The sequence below is a fragment of the Stenella coeruleoalba genome, assembly GCF_951394435.1.
Source record: "Stenella coeruleoalba genome assembly, chromosome: 9".
In the NCBI taxonomy this organism is placed as follows: Eukaryota; Metazoa; Chordata; class Mammalia; order Artiodactyla; family Delphinidae; genus Stenella; species Stenella coeruleoalba.
In genome coordinates, this window is record NC_137155.1 from 31,077,930 (window position 1) to 31,093,913 (window position 15,984).

Here is a 15,984-nt window from a genome sequence, read left to right on the forward strand (position 1 = left end):
AAGACAGAAATGTTTTGTCTTTCATGTTGCCTCCCAATCTAGGCCAGTCCTTTTGAAACATAACACAGTCTTGAAAATTTTAAGAGACTCTGCAACTCAAAATCTGAAAGCGTACGGGAAGTAGCGTGGCTTCTTATTTGCTTTGTTAAAGTGTAGGTATAAATGAAATCAGTAAGTACATTTTAAAAAGCAAATGTGATGGACTTCCCTGACGGTCCAGTGGTTAAGACTTCGCCTTCTAATGCATGGGGTTCGTGTTCGATCCCTGGTCAGGAAGCTAAGATCCCACATGCCTCACGGCCAAAAAACAGAAACATAAAACAGAAGCAACATTGTAACAAATTTAATAAAGACTTTAAAATTTGTCCACATCAAAATAAATAAACAAGCAAATAAATAAATAGCAAATGTGGGGCTTCCCTGATGGTGTAGTTGTTAAGAATCCACCTGCCAATGCAGGCGACACGGGTTCAAGCCCTGGCCCAGGAAGATCCCACATGCCTCGGAGCAACTAAGCCTGTGCACTAGAACTACTGAGCCTGTGCTCCAGAGCCCGCGAGCCACAACTACTAAGCCCGTGTGCCACAACTACTGAAGCCTGCGTGCCTAGAGCCTGTGCTCTGCAACAAGGGAAGCCACCAAAATAAGCCCGCGTACTGCAACGAAGAGTAGCCCGCGTTTGCTGCAACTAGAGAAAGCCCAGGCGCAGCAACGAAGACCCAACGCAGCCAAAAATAAATAAATAGCAAATGTGAAAAAAATATTGAGCTTATGCATTTATGAGAGTTCTGACTCATAAGTTAGGGTTTCATTTTTTAAAATAAAAATTGTTATTTTGAGTTAGTTATAGAGTCTATGTCTCTTTCAGCTTAAGAAAACCCAGCAGATTCTGTCCCTTGTGCCCATCATCTAAGTTCTAAAAAGAGTTGCTGTTCAGTAACTGACATGAGAAGCTGACATGAGAAGTTACAATTTTCTTGGTTTTCTAAAAACAAAATGACAGTTGACATTTTGCAACTTTTGAATGTGGGTGGGAGGATGACAAATAGCGGAACATGTATCATTAAGGCACTCTCAAGGAGACTAGACTCTGGAATGCGTGCTGGGGACAGAGGCAGGAAAGAGGAGAGAGGTTTCTCAGCAGAGCAACTGCTGGGCAGATAGGGTCCGTAGCTGACTGCCGCTGTGATTACCAAGTGCTTGGATTCTGCAGTGGCATCGAAGCTGTCTCTTGTTCAAAGTTTTTTGTTTTTGTTTTTGTTTCTTAAAGATACCTAATTAGGATGAATAAAATAGTTGTCTCCTGTGTGAAAAATCTTCACTATTGTGACTGTTGATCCTAAAAAAGATTTTTAAGTGAATTTTGTAATGTTTCATGCCTTCCTCATTGATGCATTCTAGACTTTTCCTGTCATGGAACTTCTTGCTTTAATCCTGATGGGCACTTCAATGTAATGAACGTACAACCTCTTTAGCTATAAACTAGAGGTATAGCTCTTCCCAGATTCAATTTCAGCGAGGTTCTCTTAACCTTTGTTAATTGCACGTTGGGAAGATTGCTTGTCTGTCTGCAGTGCTGAGATGTGTGTGGGTAGAAGTCAGATTCATAAAGAGGTAGGCAGAGAGTTAGCCTGAGTTACTTTATTCTGACAAGCTTGATTTTGTGTGTGGGCTTTCTGGTGGTGGGACATTGTTCGTATAAAAAATCAGCCATGAGCTGAGCTACAGGCCCTTCATTCCAATTGTAAGTTTAGGAAATTGAGTTGAAGGTGGTATTGATTAGGTACAAAAGTGATGAATTATGGTCTGTCAGGAGCTCTTCATTAATTAGCAGAATTCCCATTGGCGTTGATCTGGACTCCATAGGGGCGATTTAGGAGGCAGCTGTACCCATGCTGAAGCTGTGCCCTGTGCTACAGTCCTTGTCAGCATCCTCCACAGAGTCTCAAGTCTCTGGGCCAGTAAAAAAGATCATTCCGTCACATCGTGCGCAAATCAGCCCCACTTTCAATTCACCACTTCCCCTTCTCAATATATACTGCCCTAAATATAAATTAGCATTGCCTTAAAATTTGGGGGTGGGTGGGAAGCAAATGGTAGTAATTTGAATGGTACATTAAACACCCTACAAAAGCTTTCTGGATCTCTATTAGGAGTCTGATAACATTAACATTATTAGAATTCAAATATTACTATAAATGTACACGCATATCCTTAGTCTATCATTTATTGCCTATTCTCGTATTAGATACATATCAAATGTCAAAAGACACAGTTCTTTTTTTTCTAATGATATAAAAAGCAACATGAAAAGTATAAATTCTCATGACATGTGAGATTAAAAGCTTTGGCCAGGAAACTGTTTACTGTATTTTGTGGAAATAAGGATTAGTCAAAGTTGAATACTCTTCCCTTGAGTTTAACACAAAATCATGGCTCGAACACCATTTATCTGGCAAATGACCAGAATTCTCTGCTCAGCCCACCCTCCAACTCCTGAGAAGTTGGGAAGCCTAAGGGTTGGGAAGGCTTCCAAACCAAACATACCCTCCTAACCGAGCATATGATAAGGGAATGCAAGAGGGAACTACGGTCCCGCTGGGTTTTTCTCACAGTTGGGGTGTAGCGGAGGTGATCCAGCAGCTGTTGGGAACTAACACTGTTCTGGCTCTTTCTTGCCCCTTTAGAGGTAGGCCTACATGAGTTTCTATCTTCTGAGAAACTCAAAACCTTGGTTTTCACTCAGCACCCAATATAGACAGTATATGGTTGGGAATGGCTGGCCACAAATGAGCTTGTAGGGATATACTGGGCGGGGGGCGGGGGTGCGGTTAGTACAGAGTATGCTGAATGCCTATCAGAAATAGGGCCTCAGAAGTAAGTTTGACACTAGGGATGCTAAAGAATTCAGCAGCCCTCTTGATTAATGTAAACTCTATTGTGTCTTATGTATGGCAAGTTCTTTTCAGAAAATTCTTCTCTGGGGAGCTACTATGTCACAAATGTTACGAAGAACTCATACACCAGAGTTCCCACTTCTTGAGAAAAAATCTGTCTTTTCCCCTAAAACTTTTTGGGGTATAATCAGAAACAGTGAACTAGATGTACACGAAAAGCATAGATGTCAACGACATGGTGTTGAATGAAAATGGTTAGTGAAAAAAAATGAAATGAGATTTGTAACAGAGTATCACTTATGTACATTAAAAACACAAACACAGGGCTTCCCTGGTGGCCCAGTGGTTGAGAGTCCACCTGCCGATGCAGGGGACACAGGTTTGTGTCCCGGTCCAGGAAGATTCCACATGCCGCGGAGCGGCTGGGCCCATGAGCCATGGCCGCTGAGCCTGTGCGTCCGGAGCCTGCGCTCCACAACGGGAGAGGCCACAGCAGTGAGAGGCCCACGTACTGCAAAAAAACAAAACAAAACAAAAAACCACACAAACACACAACCAACAACATTACACCTTTTATAAGGGTCCCTGCATATCAGACACTTCAGAGTGACATGCGTATGGGAAGGAAGAGTGAGGGGGGTTTGTGGGGGGGCTGGGGATAAAGGGGTTAAATGAAATAAAGTCAAGTCAGCAAGCAAAGGCCTCGTATGGACCCAGACTGCTGGGCTGTGGATTGAAGAGTGTAATTCACTCACCTCTGTGAACCCGAAGGTCAAGGATTCCTATGGTAAGAGTAAGGAGTGATAGAAGAAGTGGGGGGTCCATGGGCACAGGGAGGGGAAAAGGAACCTACTTAGGTCATGCTTCCTCCTCCATCCTGCCCTTTGCCAGGCGTTCCAGTGACGTCTGCAGAAGGGGCCATGCCACAGGGCAGGGGTCAGCAAACTTTTTCCATAGAGGACCATCTAGAGAATATTGTAGACCATACAGGCCAGTCTTCCAACTACTGGACTTGGTTGCTGTAGCTTGAAAGCAGTCATAGACGATCCATCAGAAAATGCAGGGCTGTTTTCTAGTAAAACTTTATTTAAACAACAAGAGGCAGGCTGCATGTGGCCCATGGGCTCTGGTTGGCTGACCCCTGGCATGGGAGCTGGGCCTCCTTAATTGGTGTGGCCCACCATCCCTTATGCATGGCCCAGAGCAGAGCCTCTAAGATGATTCTGTCATTCAAAAATATGACCTATGAAGACAGATGCAAAGGCACCAGCCTCATTTAAATTCAGAGAAAAAGAACCCGAGGTCCACAGGGGCTTCCGTGATAATAGAATCTGAGACACGCTGAGCATTTGCTGCTGGGATAAATAACCCGGGGGCAGGGTTCACATCACTTTTCATTTGATCAAGTCAAGAGCATGTTTCATAAGCAAATGCAAATGCTCAAGAGCTTTTTGGAGTTTGCAGCAAGTGGCAGGAATTTACATTCCGTGTCTCCCAGTGGAACAGTGTCAAGGGCTCCCTCTCCACATTTCTCAGACAACTTGGCTTAAGTCTTAGGGGCATTCCCTCCAGGGACCTCCACGCTAGATAGGAGGCTGTCTGGGCAATAGCTAAACCCATGCCTGCGGCTCACATTAAGGGAACGTAAGACAAAAGCATAAAGTCTTCAAAATGATCATTTCTACACGAATAGGCCAATCAACACTGTAGATTCAAGCACGATGGTCGTCAGTGTGATGCTTTTCAGATGTCAGCAGGAAAAGGTAAACAAAATCAAGTAGCTGGACTGCCTTTCACCTCCACCCTGGTCCCCTGGCTTCTGGTTGCTAATTATCATCTCTCAAGGCACCTGTCCCCCTCCCCTGTCTTGTTTGTCTGGCAAGCATCTCAGCCTCTCTCTCATTACTGAGTCCCTGGCTGTTTCCCAGAAGAGGGAAGACTCCCTCTGGCACTGGAAGGACAGCCTGTACCCCCTGATGTGGCAGATCTTAATTCAGTCCTGTAACAGTGTGTTTATCCACAATGATCTGTTTGTTCCCAATTAGATTTCGCCAGGCACCCCTTCCCTGCATTTGACTTGAGTCTATACTTTCTTGCTACAGCTCCAATGCTTTACTCTCCTGAGGAGAGGCTGTTAGGCAAAAAAGGACCCTTTTAAACCCTGTATAAATTAGTGTCAGTCATAAAATTCACCCACAGAATTTCTCAGGAATCTACAAGTCAAGAGAGAGGTGAGAAGAATCATTAGCTAAGTGTGCTCTTCTGATGGGGTCCATCAGGATTTCACTCCAGGGTCTGTACATCCTGACTATGACAGGGAAGGAGTTCTGCAAGCAGACCTAGGGGGGAAAAATTAATAGTCAAAGACCCCATGGACCTGTTATTCCCATGTCTGGTTATAAATCCAGAATATTGAAATACTGAAACTTGTTCATAAAGGAAGTGCATTTTGTTAATTTTGCTGAGAAGTTGCCCTCAGTATGGTTAACTGTACCTGATTTGAAATTTCACTCTTAGATGAGATTCAGAAATATGAATTCGACTTCACGCTTCCCTAAAAGTAAATGGTACCTCTATTCAAAACGATGCCAGAAATGTTCATCTTAGGTCACCCACAGGAAGCCTTGGGTGCCCAGTAACAATTACATTTACATTTTTGGTGTTGTGTTGGGATAAAGGGAAAGACTAAGTTATACCTGCTGAGTGTCCTCTGTCTTGTCCCACTCTCTGCCCAGATCAGACGTTGCTCTTATTTTCTCAGCTCTACACCTCTGTCTTCTTTTTTGCAGTGCTTCTATAGCTGAACCCTCCAGGCCAACCACCTGCATATCCTCTTCACCTTCACAAATCTGCATTTCTCTGGAGGAGGGAAAACAAGTGTGTCTTCTCCTTTCCAGGCATGAAGGTGACAGGGAACTCAAGAGAGACCAGAGAGACACAATATTCTTTCTACTCCTGGTGAGCATTCTGGGCATTTTGTTTAAAGGGTCAGGAGATTGACCTTTGACATAGAAAACAAACCTGTGGTTACCAAAGGGGAAAGGGCGGGAGGAGGGATAAATTAGGAGTTTGGGATGAACATATACACACTACTATATATAAAATAGATAACCAACAAGGACCTACTATAGAGCACAGGGAATTATACTCAATATCTTGTAATAACCTATAAAGGAAAAGAATCTGAAAAAGAATATATATATATGTGTGTATGTAAAACTGGGTCACTTTGCTGCACACCTGAAACTAACACAACATTGTAAATCAATTATTCTTCAATTTTTTTAAAAAAGAGAGACTGACCTTTAATTAATAACAGTAATATAAATGCCTAATTTTATTGAGTGTTTACTGTATGTCAGACACTGTGCTAAGCACTTTCTGTGTATTTTATCCTCACAACAACTCTGGGTAGGAGGAATTCATTGAATACCTCTTTCACATGGGGAAACTGAGGTTGGACAAATTGTAACTTGCTCAGGCATGGCATTTGAAACCGGGGAGTCTGGCCCCTGTTTCCAGCCTCTATACTATAGCAGGGAAAGGAATAGAAGAGGTACCGTCCCTGAGTCTTGCCACTTTGTGGTTATGCAGTTTCTCAAGGGAGACGAGTCTCCATCATCCTGTGTAGGATTTACTCAGTACAAACTAAAAATGCCTCCTGGATTAATCCGGCAGCCCACACCTTACCATATGCCTCCTCTTCTGCAATCAGTCCCTGTCTGTTCAGGGACTGTTAACTCAGGTTATTATTAGCTGAGGAATAATTATGAATATGTATATAATTCATGTATGTAAATGTATTAATACCCTTTTCCAACCCTGAATCTTGTCTAAAGTGTTACCATGAAGGGACATTTTTATTTCTACAACCTAAACTCTTAAGACAGAATAGAGTTTTGTTTGTTTGGATTTAGCGTAAATCCTTAGTACAATCGAGATTGGAGGTGGGTTTTTTTTGTTGTTGTTGTTAAGAGAAGTGTTTGTACCTCATCTACAAAAGAGATGCCACCAACCCCTTTGTCAGTGGAGTGCTTTTCTAGACTATCTTCCTGGTGCCTTTTTGGATCAAAGACATGCGTGTAAGATGGCCAGGCTGAGCCGGGGTTGCAGAAATGCTTTTGGAATAATGCAAAACTAACTGCCCTCCGTATGGCCCAAATGGAAGACCTTGGCTCCATTGGCATTTTTCTCTAAGGGAGGTAATTATCCAAAGACAAATGCCCACACTGACAAAACCCTAGAACAACAGTAACAAATAAGAGCTGACCTCTGTTTAAAGCTTTCTATGGGTCAGATGCTATGCTAAGCAAATTACACACATTAAGTGGTTGCTATGGATTTGAGTACACTATTATGCCCACTTAACAGATGAGGAAACTGAGGTAACAGGTGGTAAAATAGTAGAGACAAGATTAAAGCCCAGAGTTTTTCAGTCCTCTGACTCACTGTGAGACTCAGCCAAGTGACAACATCCCAGCTGCTCCAGGGTCCTGGCAGGCAACTAACTTAAAGAAGTGAGGTCAGCCGCTGCAAAACAACAGGGAGCGAAGGGGCTCGAACAAATGGAGAGAACATCGTCTAGCCAAGGAGGAGCTTCCGCTCACCTCAGGCAGGCGTGTGGGCCAGGGTGCCAGGTCTTTTGATTTGTCCAGAGCGGCCAAGAAAGCTGGAGTTCAGTAAGAAATCTCCCAGTTTTTGAATGCCGGCACCTAATTTTATAAAGGCACTCTCCATGCCAACAGCCTACACCCGCAGCTCGTGCGGAGCCCACACACGGCCATCTCCTTCCTCCACTGCACTGACTCCACGCACAGTGTCCCTGTTGCAAAGGATTTGCTCTCAGATACTGACCTTCTATATGGAAGTGCTCCTGGCTGCTGGGCTCGAATTCTCTGCTCAACTTTATGAGCGCATGCTGTTGAAGCACGGAGAAAGATGAGGTGAACATGCCCACTTCCGTGTCCCACACTGCAGTTTATTCAGCTTGAGTGCCAACTGCACCTTCGAGCTCTCCTGCGTCCTCTCTGCTGGGATCAGTGTCTTCTTGGCCTGAGTTCTCGTGAGGCTTTGTACTGCACTCGGTTGTGTTCTATCTCCCTTTTACCTGGTACATTTCTCCTTTCTCCCAATTACATAGTCAGCCTCTTGGGACAAGTCCAAAGTCTCACTAATTACCCTACTCTTCCCATCTTCGCCCAAGCCCAATCTCAGTGTTTAATAGGTTTACCTTTCAAATATTTACTACAGTCGCTCTAAAAATTGCAGTACAGGGAGGCTTGTCTTTGTATTCTTATTAATTAAGAGACAGGTTCAGTTGCTTTAATAAAGTACTAAACATAGTTAATTTGCCTCTTTAAACCTGTTTTCTCCTCTGTTAAATGTGAGTAATTACCAGACCTACAAGAATCACTTAATAGCTGTAGATTGCTTAGCACAGCGCCTGATGCATAGACGGCACTCAGGAGAGGTCAGTTCTCGTCGTAGCTTTCACAGATTGCACTCAGCATTTAATACAGTGGAGCTAGGATTTACTAAGCAGCATATGGGGTCTCATTGCAGGGGGTCCTCACATCATGGGCTGAGATCCTGAGGAACTCATGGAAGGTCTCTTCCAAATTGAGACAACAGTTAGGGTTCCACATATTCGTTTCTTGTCGACTGTAATTGTTTGCTTGAACCTGGTAACTACTACTTTCCTTCTTAACAGAAATTTTACAAATCTAAATGATGAATGTGCTAATTACTGTCTGTCATGGGCTGAATTTCCATCCCCCTCCTCAAAATTCATGTGTTGAGGCCCTAACCTCCAGTACTTCAGAGTGTGATTGTGTTTAAAGATAGGGCCTTTAAAATGGTAATTAAGGTTAAACAAGGTCATATGGGCGGGTCCTAATTCATTCTGACTGTTCTTATAAGAACAGGGAGTTTGGAGACGCAAAGAGACAGCAGGGATGGGCATGAAGAGAGAAAGGGCCATCTGAAGACACAGGAAGGAAATGGCTATCTAAGAGCCAAGGAGAGAGGCCTCAGGAGGAACCTAACTTGCTGACACCTTGATCTTGGACTTCCCGCCTCCAGAACTGTGAGAAAATGAATTTCTGTTGTGCAGTGGTCCCCAACCTTTTTGGCACCAGGGACGGGTTTCGTGGAAGACACTTTTTCCACGGAGGTGGGGCGGGAGGGTTCGGGCGTAATGCGAGCGGTGGGGAGAGGCAGATGAAGCTTCATCGCTCACCTCCTGCTGTGTGGCCCAGTTCCTAACAGGCCGTGAACTGGTAGTGGCCCGGCGGTTGGGGACCCCTGCTGTTGTGCACACTACCCAGTCTGTGATACTTTGTTATGGCAGCCCTGGCAAACTAATACATGCTTCTTCCCTTGGACCTTTGCCTCTTTTCAGTCACGTAACTCCAGAAAATAGGAAATGGGCATCTGCCTAAAGTAAGTGGGAGAAAAATGCACTTCGGGAGAAAGAGCATGTTTGCCTAAAAACTCTCTCTCCTGGCCTAGTGTTCGGGGGATTTTCTGAGGAAGGTGTGTATGGCAGATCCTGTCCATGTCCTGCCCATGTCCCCTTGGGTCTCATCGCTGTAGCACACGCCAGCCAGATGTTAAGCTGCCAGCATCACATCAGTGTGTGTGGAGGTTTTTTCCTGATTCCTGAAACCTACCCTGTCAGTGCTCAGTGTAGAATGGAAGTCCTGGAGAATTGATGCCCAGTGACCCATGGTAACTGGAGTATAACTACCCCAACTCCCTCACACTCAAACAGGGTAACTATTATAACTCCACATTGGCTTCCAGAGTTCTGCAGCAGTATTAAGCTCCAGATTAAAATATCAAGTATTAATCTTTCTTGATAATGCACCTTTTCTTGGCTTCCTTCCTATCCCTGTTGAAGTTCTCCATCCTTCCATTGCTGATCCTGGGAGCATCTCCCAAGCAAACTACTTGCTCTAGAGCTCTTATTTCAGGGTGTGATTCTGGGGGGACCAGAACTAGGGCAACCTGCTTTCTGGCTACCTGTGTGTGCATATGAAACGTCCATATTTAAAGATGCTGCTACGGTTTCTAATTTAACAGTATGGCACACTGCATTGCATTCTTTCCGTGGTAAGTGGTCCATCAGCTGGTGAACCCTGGAGCCTCTCTTTGCAGGGAGGGGTGCTCTACAGTCCTGCCTGTGGAAAAGGTTTTGCTTCAAATTAACCACTCTGCATTTTTTTTTTCCATAAACACAAAAACCCAATCCTTTCAGTGCTTATTGCATTTGATTAGCCTGTGCTCTTGCATCACATCTCCATGTTGGGTAGGTGTGTTTGCATCAGTGTAGAATGATTTTAATAACTTGTCTTGTGCCTGAGCCACATATTTCCTTATGGGGCTGCTGTAACAACTGCTGTGAAGTTTTCTTTGTCCATGGGGGTGTGGTAGGGGCGTTTGCTTCTGAATAGGAGTCCAAGAGACTGTGAGAGAAACAGACTTCTTAGGAACAGTGCAAGCTGCCCTGTGTGTGCAGTAAAGCTTCTGCTAAGGACCACTGACCCTAAGCCTGCGTTACTCTCAGGCTGATGGAGTGCAGTCAGAGGTTGAGGTCTTCTCAGTTCTTACTCAGAACAATGCTAAGGACACTCCACACTAAGTAACTTTCAGCCTTCCAGGCTCCCTTAACCCTCTGAAAACTATTTACAGCAAGACCCGCAGTTCTGGAACGAGGATGGTTCTGGGACAAGGCTCTAGATGAGCTCGTTAACAAGGCCTCACCTGACCATGTGTGTAAGCTCTGCAGCTGTTTTGCCAGCAGGATCACTTATCTTTGCCCCAATAGGAAAGGTTCTGTCACAGAAGCTATTTCTCTGTTGCATCTTTTGTGAATCTTTTTCTATTAGTGCATTAATCCTAAGGAGTATTGCTGGCTTAAAGGATTTATATGAAACGTTCAGGGGTCCACCACTGTAGCGTTTAATCACCTTCATTGCCACATGGTCTTCAGCTCAGGGCTAAAGGCCAGAACCACAGTTTTAAAGAGCTGTGGGTGACTCACTCCACGCATCTCAGCCAACTTATTTACCTTCTGCTCATTTACTGGTAAAAAGGAAAGAATAAAAGTGTGTGGTACTCTATTATTTTCCATCTAATTATTTAGAAAAGCCTCCCCTGTGAATTGATTGAAGTATCATATGGAGGGAAGTTTTCAAATAGGCTCTGGGTAAATCTACAAACTCCTATAAATCCACCCATTACCTCTAAATGGACTTCCTTTGAAGTAGGTCATTCTGTAAATTATGAGGACCTTAATCCTGTCTTTAGTTTAAACATGTTTTGCAAGAAAATTTCTCCTAGCAACCTGTTGGGGTATTAGTTTGGCCCTGATGCAAACGGAGTTAGCATTGAACTGCGAAGCACAAAATCCCTTGTTTGGTTTCCCAGAATTTTTCCTAAAATTTAAAAATATTTTCTGTGTTTCTTTTGTTTTAGTAATGGCAAGTGAGTTTATTGGACTGAAGATTCCACATTGTTTTATTATCCTAGACAAAGGCATTGAGCACCCAAACTGTTTGGGGCAGGTTATCAAAAGCAGCTCTCACCCCTGCCTGAATCCCCTTTCATCTTCCATTCCCCACATCATCATCTTGTTGGGTTTTGCTTCAATATGTTCAACTCTGCCTTTCCTCTCCACTCCCGCTTAGACTACTGAGTAGCCTCAGTTGTCATCGCCTCAACTGGGTGTCCCTGTGATACCTCCAAGTCTGCCTCCTTGATCTTAATTCCAGATATTCTAGGCAACTCTGCCTCCTGTTTCTTGGCTAATTTTCCCCACGCATGCTTCCACCATGTCCGTCCCCAGCTAAGAAACATACTGTCCTCCCTATGGATTACCACACACCTTCCAATGTACTCCGCCTGACTTTCGAGGCCCTCCACATTCTAGCCTGTCCCTAACAGCCCAGCGTGCTCTCATTTTCCATTACTCAAGACGTTTTGCTTTTTCCTGTTACCGGGAACAAGCCATGATCATTTCCAGGGCCAGTGGGTATGGGTGTGCAGCTTGTGTATAGCCCCCTGGCATTGGGCATCATGCAGAGCTGGTCATTTCAACTTCCATGATTTTCTTTCTTCCCGCTGCTTGACTGTCTAAATCCTTCTCATCCTTCAACATGTCCCTGAGCCATGATGTCTTCCTTAACTCTGCCAGTTCTCACTGATCTCCTCTTCCTTTGAAGTTCTGCAAGTCTTATAAGCTCTTCCCCCCAAAAAAGTTCTTAATAAGGGCTCCCCTACTACAGAGGGCAAGAACCCCCAATTATTCATCTTTCCATCTCAGAACACAGTAGGGCTTAGTGACTATTGAATAGTTTTCTCTTTTTTCAAATGTGATTGTTTTAACTCTCCCAACTATTTTCTGACCTCCTTGAGGGAATGAAGGCTGTCATCCACATCTGTAGCTCACATGGTACTGAGTGCAGGATTGATGTTCTATAAATATTGGTTGTCTGATTCCTGGGCATGATCTATAATTAAGCCAGAAAGAAAAAAGAACATCAAATGTTCATATGCTTCTTAGAACAAAATCAGCGTCACCTCTAGTTGGATTCCAGAGATATGTGATGTGAACCAAAAGGGTGTGATCTTCAAGCAATATGGCCCATTTCAGGAAGTTGTCCAAATTGTCCAGAGAGAAGAAATGAATTAATCATTTTTGTCACCAACAACAGTAAAGTAGATTTCAAGCAAGGCAGCTTCAATTATTTCGAATACTGAGTAGCTATTCAAGGTTATTAATATTGCAGACTGAAAGGCAGAAACACTAGAAATGCAACATTTCTGCCCTATTGTTAGAGGCTGAAATTTTATGAGGATTACCTGTTGTCATGGCAGAAAATTATTCTAAATACATATCCAACAGTAACTCTGAAGAGTCTTAAATTCTCTAGTAGATGCTCCAGAAAACAGCCACAAAATTCTGTCATCCCATCTGTCTTTTTCTTCTTATGGAGGATCTGTGCTGCCTTAGAAAGACAAATGCAAAATTGAAACAGAAAGCAAAGTAGCCTCCTGTAAATGCCTTCTTTACCGTCTTCTCCTCTAGCATCTTCCCTGTCACATCTGATCTTGTGATGATTGGCACTTCTTCTTTGGGGGTATCTGTAGGATTTGAGCATCAACAGGATTGTCAGATTTCCAGTTGTTTTGCCCTTTCCCAGACTGCCCTCAATCCCTCCAAAAACTTCTTTGCCAGCAGATACTGGTCCACCTGACAAACACCAGCGTGGAGTGTTAACTTATGTTCATTTTCAGGCTTATACCTTGTAGTGGTGGTGGTAGGGTGCTGGAGGGTGATCCACTTGTACTAGATAGGGGTCCACGGAAGAAGGAGCAACCCTTTAAATGGTAGTGGAATTCATAATGAATGCTGCAAATGTAAATGGGGCAGCTTACATCTGTCTTCATTTCTGGTCTGTACACGCTCACATTTAGGGAGTTAGGCTCAGCCCAGGCGTCATGGGTCTTAGGAGTTTTTGTTATTAGATTACCTACTTGGAAAATATGATGAAGCCTATGTCTCTTTCATCAGAGAAGTACACAGGCATTCTTCATATGATTTCAGGAAGTTCCCAGACCTTCTAAAATCTATGTAGCCCAGATTGAAGAGAGTAATAAAGATACTTTCTAACACACCTGTACTCCTGACTGTGCCTGCATTGTTCTAGGTACTTTACACTTAATATCTCATGTATTCCCCACAATAATCTAATGAGGCAGGTCCTATGATTTTCCTCATTTTGCAAATGATGGAACTGAGACCAAAGACATAGCCCGTTCACCTTTCCACAATGCTTCCAAGTCTTCCCTATGATTTCATGGACTCTTGACTACATTTCTTCTTCTCTTCTAATGTCTACACCCTAAATAGAGATCTAAAAAGCATCTTGTCCGTACAACTTGAGAAAAACTATTAAGACTTTACAAATATTAACGCCTGTTGATCCTCTGAGTCTCCCTTGTAAATAAATATGAAATTCTGTTGTTACTATTGTGAATGGTATCTGAGAACATGTTTCAAATCTACATATTTGAAAAGTGAAACGACATCAGTTTTGATCTGAAATCATAAAACTACAGTTCCGTGTAATGCCCATCATTGCAGAGAACAACTCTGTAAGTGATGGGGAATTCACACAGTATTTGGAAGGAATGGCATTAGTCCTCAGAAAGCTTACAGCCAAAGAGGAGCCAGGGAGAACACATATGCACATAACCCAGTGGACCACGACCAAAACTGGCTCATCCTGAATCCACTGGAGAACAGAGTCAGATTCTCTCAGCCTTGACAATGCAGGTTTTGACATTTCATCAGGCATAATCAGAAACTTTATGACTAACAGCTTTTCCTAGTTCTAAATCAATAGACCTAAAAGAGCACCTGCAGATAAAAGGTTTAGTGAGCAGCTCTGCTAATAGCAGTTGTGAAGCATTTCTTCCTCAAGCCCTCTTTTCCCTCCTAAGGGACCAGGTCGGAGGGAGAGAATCAGATGAGTGTCACATTTTAATTTCCTAAGAAAGTTCTTCATTGCTGCTCTTATCAACATTACCTCTTTTAAGTAGGTTTATTTAGAAATAAAGATTGATACGTCAAGTGTTTCTCTCTATCCGGTCTTGATACAAAGCTTTAGATTAGAAAAACAAATTGGGGGGATTGCCTAGAACACATTCACAAAGTTTGTGTGCTTGTAAAAATGTGTGCAAAATTTCATGTTACTATCCAATCACCGTGTACTTGCATGTGTGTATGTGTGTGTTTGTGGGGAGATAATTTTGATTAAGTATTCACTATGGAATTTTTTAGGTTAGACCAGTTTTGAACATAGAATAGACAGGATTTATTAATGACGACACCACATATATATTTCACTGTTTGCTAGGTGTTTTCATAGGCATTATTTACTTTAGCCTTTATTACCATCCCACAGACTAGGTTTTATTATCCCCTGTTTTACAGATGACGAAACAGGCTCAAAGAGGTGAAGTGCTTGGTGAAGGTCGCAGAGCTAATAAATCAAGAAACGTGGGACGTGACCTAGGTTTTCTGGTTGCACTTTCAGTGTTTGTTTTATTCCCCCATAGCTGTATTCAGAGTAGAAAGGATGAGGAAGTTACATTTTGGGTGTTGGCAGTAAAGAAGGTGCTTCGGGAATAACCTGTGTAAAGATCTGGGGTTTGCCTAGAGAGGGGATTACGTGGGAAAAGTTGGTGAAGATCGTATCTAGACCATTGTTTGTTCACCAGGTCACGCGGCTTCCTTGGACCTCACCTGGGATTGATCAACAGCAGCTCCAGCCACATAGCTGTGATTTAAGAGGTACCTCATTGGGTTAGAGTCTGCATGTAGACCCTGTCTAATCTTCTCAGCAACCTGGTAGTATTAGTATTACACAGAACATATCATGGAGGCTCAGAGAAGTCAAGTAATTTAAGGCCATGTAACTAGAAGGTGGAAAAATCTGGGTTTAAACTCAGGCCCATCTGGTTGCAAAGCACGGGTCTCCCCATTCTACCACCCAGGTCCCTCTAGTAGCCACCTTTGTGGAAATCACTAGTTCCGTGTCAGGATGAAAGTGGTATTACTTCAGCAAAGGTAGCTGGGAAGTGGGCAAGGCAGAAAGCTTTTTTAGCCTGTTCACATCTCCGTCCTTTCTTACTATCAGAGATAAATATTTGTCTAACCATGCCCTATAATAACCGTCCTCAAGTTCCTTGGTCTTGGGACCCCTTTACACTTTTAAATTATTGAGATTTTGTTTTCTGTGGGTCATGTTTATGGATACTTACTGTATTAAAATTGAAAAGAGCAAAAATTTTAAAATATTTATTAATTCATTTAATAATAAACTGATTATATGTTAGTAGAAATATGTTTTATGAAAAATAACTTCTCCAAAACAAAACAAAGTTAGTGAAAAGAATGGCATCGTTTATATTTTTGTTAATTTCCTTGATGTTTGGCTTCGAAGGAGCTGCTGGAGTGCCTTATCTGTTCCTGCATTCCGTTTGTTGCAATATCACATGTCCGTAGCCTCTGGAAAAC

The 15,984-nt window shown here is 43.1% G+C and overlaps 1 long non-coding RNA gene across 1 annotated transcript in view; it reads left to right on the forward strand.

Annotated features, from left to right (window-relative positions):
* LOC307191314 overlaps nucleotides 1-8,945 on the forward strand; it is a 276,807-nt gene extending 267,862 nt beyond the window's left edge. Inside the window, exons 7-8 of the long non-coding RNA XR_013829688.1 lie at nucleotides 5,687-5,855; nucleotides 8,817-8,945. This is a non-coding gene — a long non-coding RNA (uncharacterized lncRNA). The remainder of the gene's footprint in view (nucleotides 1-5,686; nucleotides 5,856-8,816) is intronic.
* The last annotated feature ends 7,039 nt before the right edge of the window (nucleotides 8,946-15,984 follow it).